A 6,064-nucleotide genomic window follows, 5' to 3' on the forward strand; every position below is an offset into this window, starting at 1 on the left:
CAAAAAATTCTCTTTTTATTCCTACAAAATGATTTCCGTTACAACTTAATAACTCTCTTTTTATTCCTAAAAAATAGGACAAGTCTGCATTCGTTGGTTTTTGTTAGTAAATTATTCAAAAAAAAAAATTATTCAAAAAAAAAAAAAACTGTTCTCAGATCTATGCAAGTTTTTTGACGGCGATTCCACCAGTTTCAATAAATTTCCAATTCAGCACACGCAAGAACTCGATCATGATCGCGACTACCTTGCTTCACTTGCAGTGCAGCTCAAAGATGCGCGCCTTTTCCCTACAAAAACTACGGGTTCTTAGCCATTATTTCTGTTCAGAATTACACAACATTCGCAAAACATCATTTTCATGGAACCCTATTCTCTCGTCCCGCAAATTCCATGATGCTCCTCCGGTTGAGAAGGTTCATGACGACGCTTCAATAAGACAAGAGGAACTAACAATTGAGAGGAAACAATCGTGGATTTCTAGAGAGGATACCATTGATGAGCAACAACGTTTCCAATTTCTTTTAGAAAACTTAGGGCTAACCACTCTTGTTCGTATGATTCACTTGCATGGTCCGTCAATAGGGTTTACGGGTTTTAATAGATTAGTGAAACTGTTGATAGAGAAGGCTAGGTCGACCGGAGATAAATGCATTTTGCTAGAACAATTGAATTTGATTCGTCATCTTTTACAGTCAATGCCAGTTGTGTTTAGGTTTCAACTAGAAGAAGAAACATATGGACCACTTCTCAAGTATATAATTGACATGGGAGCTGTTGACGAATTTAAAATGTTCTCTAAATTGATTAAAGATCATAATCCCAATTCAATTTCTCGATTGGGTTATTATGACATGTTGATGTGGATAAGGGTTAATGACGAGGAGATGATCCGCGATGCTTGTGATTATATTACAATTGCCGATAGGAAAAGCACATCTAAATTGCGAGGTAGATTAATCTGTTTTTATCCAAGATGCTTATGTTAACATCAACAAAATTCTAACGAAAACTTAGTTGTATTCAATCCGGTTGCAGAAAACTACTTTTTGGCTCTTTGTGAAAGTGATCGCAAGGCACAAATTTCGGATGTGTTGAAAAATACAAACATTGGAGAGATTGGTTCTGCAAAATCTTTATCAAGTATATTCGAATCATTAGGAAGGCTACAGTTGAAATCTGAGGCAGAAAAGTTACTATTGGATTATTATGAAGGTACCATTATTATGTTACTGTGTTTTGTATCTGTTTCTTGATTGCTTACCTTTAGAATTTCAGTTTTCAAAGTACTGCCTTTTATATGTCTGTTCCTTGTATTCATATTAACCTGAGGCAGTTATTCTCCAAAATGTCCATGTACTGCCTTTTATAAGTTTGTTCCTTGTATTCATATTAATGACAAATCATGATGATTGGGAAGATTGTTATGACATTTCAAACTTCATTGCTAGTTATGCAGTTAGCATTCCAAATTTAGAGGTGAGGGACTTATAAGATAATACTGCGAGGCAATTATGCTACTGCGAGGCAATTATGCATATCCCATCATAAAACAAGTTTTGCCGTGTATGCATTTAAAATATTTTACCGTGGATTTTGCTCATTTTGATTGCCAGCAAAAAAGCAGTACTGAAGGCATAATTTTTTCTTACAATAGTTGTATGTTACAATTTTTTTTCTTAGCAATTTTCTTATATCGTTTGTTGGTAATTTCAAGGTTGAGCATCTCATAAAAGAGATTGAGAATTTGCATGGTAGAATTTTGCCTGCATTATATTCATCATATTCATTCAGTACATATGAAAAGCTAATTTTGTATTGCTGTGGTAAGAACAAGGTATAATTTTCTCCTTTATTCATTCTCATATTATGGTTATCAAATAAATAATTGTCATAATGTCATGCATGAGAAGGAAAATGATAACAAGACGTTTGCTCCCTTCATATCAAATTCTCTGTTCTTTCTGTTTTCTGTTTTCTACATTTCATTTTTCTTTTTAACTTATGCAGGTGGATGTAGCTATTGATGTTGTTGATAAAATGTGTGAAGCATTCTGTATGCCCTCCAGTCATGTAATGCAATCTCTATTAGAGACTTGCTCAGAAACTAATCAAGATTTTCAGGTACTATATATCTTACGAAAAGCAGCTTCCCTTTTTTTTTTTTTTTCCTTTTTAAATGTATTCTAATCCATTTCTTCGCACAATATGTTGCACTGGATGAGTGACAAAACTAGACGTGATAGGATTATGAATGACACCATTAGAGTGAGAGAGAGTTGGGGTAGCACATGTAGTAAAAAAGATGGTAGAAAATAGGCTAAGGTGGTTTGAACATGTGGAGAAATGACCTTTAGATGTTGTAGTACAAAGAGTAGATCTGATGGAGGATAGTGAGATTAGAAGAGGTAGAGGAAGACATAGAAAAACTATAAAAATTGCTAAGAAAATTTTAGAGGTTATTGAGTTAGATCCATATATGGTTTATGAAAAAACACTATGGCGTAATTTGATCCATGTAGCCAACCCCATTTAGTAAGATAAGGCTTGGTTGCTGTTGTTTTCGTTGTTGTTGTTGCATTTCTTCGCACAATATGTCATGTAAGATTGTCTTTAAGCTATTGAACTAGAAGCAATATGTAGCATGTGATGCTCGATAAAGTATTTAAATGCTAGGTTATTTCCCCTTGATTTCAAGGGAGGGTTTTCCATGAGCTACGACATACAAATGAAAACTCCAGAAGATAAATGCTAAGATTTAATTATGACATGTAAACCGGTTCAAGTTATTCTTCCCCAACACACTTTTACAATTATAAAAAAAAAAAAAACTACCGACGTACTAAAGTTCCCGCATATGTAGGGACCAAGAAGGGGTCCTTCCATTTGGTGTATTGTATGCACCCTTACAATTGTTTTTTATACACAAGAGGCTGTTTTTAAGACTTGAACTTGTGACCTTTCAGTTTCGTGACAACCGCTTTACCGTTGCTCCAAGGCTCCCCTTAAACTTTTACACTTACATAATGAAATGTACGATTCCTTTTTCTCATTTCTGTAATTTCGGGAAATGACATAAATAATGAAGTAAATATGGGTTAACTTTTGAGTGAAGCATTCTTTCTTATTTGTCTTGTTTTACAAATATCCGATTGTTCATTTTCTAATCCTTTTGCTACATTGAAAATCAAGGTTGATCAAATCTATTCCATCCTAAGTCGCCATCGCAAGTACTTTTTCGAGTACAAGAGAAAGATTTGTTGCCTTTCGTTACATTTTGGTGCAGTGATGAAAGATGTAAGTTTTGCCCTTTTATTTTATTTTTATAATGTATGCTTTCAAAAGATATCATTGTAGTAAAAAGCTTTCTTTCAATATATTATCGAGTTGGTAATTATAATATTTACTTGTAGTATTATGAAGAGATGGAACAATCTGGAATCCACTTCTCAAAAGAAGTTTTTGTAGCCCTTATTCATGCATATGCAGCTTATGGTGAATTTGAGAAAGCAAAACAGGTATGTGTAAATATATATGCTGTCTTTCTACAGTTTCTTTTCGGAGTGACCTTGTAAAGGACATAACATGTTGTCCTTAACATTTCAGGTTGTTCTAGATCCATGCATACCAGTGAAGTGGTTAATTGAAATTAAAAGCATGCTTGTCTCATCTCTTGCATCGCATGGGAAATTGTCTGAGGCACTTGTTTTGTTGGAGGAAATCAAGAAAGCTGCACAAACTTTAAACCCTAAAGCTAATTTATGTCTCATGGTAATGTTTTAGTTTATTATTAATTTGTATACCTTCCACTTTCAGCCTTAAAACTCATCAATCATTGTAAACTCTAAGGATGTGTTATGTAACTTACATGGCGAGTTGGAGAGGTCGCTTCTCCTACTCACGGAGTTGAGTGGTGAAGATTGGGTCGAAGGTTGCAAGATAGTTATCCGGTTCTCAGTTCAAAACAAAAATTTAAGGTATGATTATTTTTTCCCAATATTAAATTATTATTTTATTCTGTCATTTGTGTATGTTCATTGTATATTTCGCAGTTCTACCATTGAAATGTTTAAACAACTCATGGATTATTTCAAACATGATTTTGGAAAGAGAGATTCTGCTTTTGGTGAAGTAAGTTTTTGTTTCCTTATAACTTGAATAAGGATTCACGATTAATAGAATTAAATTTTGGTTTAATATTCTGTGTATAAAGCATGACATATTGGTCTCATGTATGTATAGGTGTATTATCCAATTGCGTTATATGGGTCCACACATTTGCAATTTGGATTGGACTTGTTGGATCTAATAAAAAAAGAGCTTGGCCTTGTTCCTCCATGTGTGTGTCTTTATAGTCTCCTTTGTTGCTGCATCAAATCAGGAGATTTGAATAATGCTCATTTGGTTTGGAGAGAATTTGCTGGAGATCGTTACAATTCATTTAGCAACTATTTGTGGGCTTCTAAACTTTATACTATTTTCCCCCTTTCTTATAATATTTTCCTTCTCATCCTGATTTTAATTTATGGCTGTAGGATGTATTGCGTACTTTCGAAATTAGGAGATCACAAATCTGCTGACGTTATATTTAAAAAACTTCCAAGAGCCTTGTTCAAAAAAAAAGTTAATGCCAAAGTTAATGCCAAAGATTTGAGACTTGGAACAAAAGTTAATGCCAAAGTTTATCAAATTTGTGCACATGGGTTAGTATTAGATTTGGCTGGAGGAGTTCGAGGAATGTACCATTTTGAGGTAGAGTCATCTTTATGTTTCATAAGTGTCAGTTTCTTTTTTATATGTACGGTTTTCTTGGGTGCAGGTCTTCATTTCCATTTCTAATATTCTGATTTTATTTTTATTTTTAAATGTTTTTCTTTTATTAAAATAAATCTCAGCCATTGTTTTTTTAATGTGCCACAATTCAGGCTCACATACAATAAACTTGAGATCTCAATTTTCTAAGGAAATGGAGAGGATCTGCACCCGGTTTTCCTTGTCTTTTACCTCTTTTGCCAACTTTAACGTTTTTTCTTATGATTTTTTTTGTTAGTAATATGACTTGTAAGGGCGGAAATGATATAATATTAGTAAATTATATTTAGGGTTAATATATGTTTACCTCTTTGCAATATTAGCGGTTTCAAGTTTACCCACTATAAAAAAATTGTTTAGATTTCAACCCTATAATCAGAAGATTAATTCATTGGTTTTGTACCTTCACGACATCAAATTTCAAAATTTAAGGTACTTGAAGGGCATTAGATTATTTGGGTAAAGGATTCAAAGGGAGAGATCAAGCTCTCAGATTCTTGAAGGGGAGAGAACCAAGACTCTCGAATTACTTGATTCTATTGTAATATACTATTAATTTATATTTTTATATCAGGTTCTATCAATTTTTTCTACAAATTCATTTTTTTAATATGACTTTTGTATCCTTAGCTGATCATTATCTTAGCTGATCATTCACACACATAATGTTGCTTCCACACAATTTAGTGTCTCGTTTTCGTCTTCATGATTTCCATAATTTCCATCTTTGTTAGAAATAATCAATTTGATTGTAGCATAAAGAATTCCTTTAACTTCATAAATTGATACATTTATTTCTGACCACCATTAAATTGTATGTAACATGAGCCATCCAATTCCTATATTGACCTATTCTTGTTTTGTATTGCAGGGAGATGGCAAAACGGACTTTAAGATAGGCGACGAGATGCGAGTAGTGCTCTCAAGCTTTTCTCGCTTGGGAATTCCAGTAGTGTCTTCTGTGGATGATAAATAACTTGAAAGTCTTTGCTTCTTTCACGAGATATCTCATCGATGTATACCACCAAGATGATGCTTGGATGATAAATAACTTGAAAGTCGTTGCTTTTTTGAGGGAAACAACAATAATTTTATTGAAAATATTGTTTTTGGTAGTCCAATAACATCAATCGATTAATATAACCAACTTCCGGGATATATTTTCTTGGTTTTTGTGGAACCGCTCGGAATGCCTTGGTAAATTTTTAGAATTGTTGCAGTACTGCCCTTGGATTAACAGTATGTAGTTTAA

At 33.4% G+C, this 6,064-nt stretch overlaps 1 pseudogene across 1 annotated transcript; it reads left to right on the forward strand.

Moving 5' to 3' along the window:
• LOC146903865 (pentatricopeptide repeat-containing protein At4g04790, mitochondrial-like) lies at nt 1-6,064 on the forward strand (annotated as a pseudogene). Its single transcript, XR_015018474.1, has 15 exons — nt 1-951; nt 1,039-1,215; nt 1,421-1,479; nt 1,718-1,837; nt 2,011-2,122; nt 2,231-2,502; nt 2,978-3,001; nt 3,192-3,297; nt 3,414-3,518; nt 3,607-3,771; nt 3,850-3,977; nt 4,053-4,131; nt 4,243-4,454; nt 4,536-4,752; nt 5,684-6,064. The product of XR_015018474.1 is annotated as a pentatricopeptide repeat-containing protein At4g04790, mitochondrial-like (transcript).

The sequence above is a fragment of the Medicago sativa genome, chromosome 7, assembly GCF_051527215.1.
Source record: "Medicago sativa cultivar Bolivia chromosome 7, Bolivia_mono, whole genome shotgun sequence".
In the NCBI taxonomy this organism is placed as follows: Eukaryota; Viridiplantae; Streptophyta; class Magnoliopsida; order Fabales; family Fabaceae; genus Medicago; species Medicago sativa.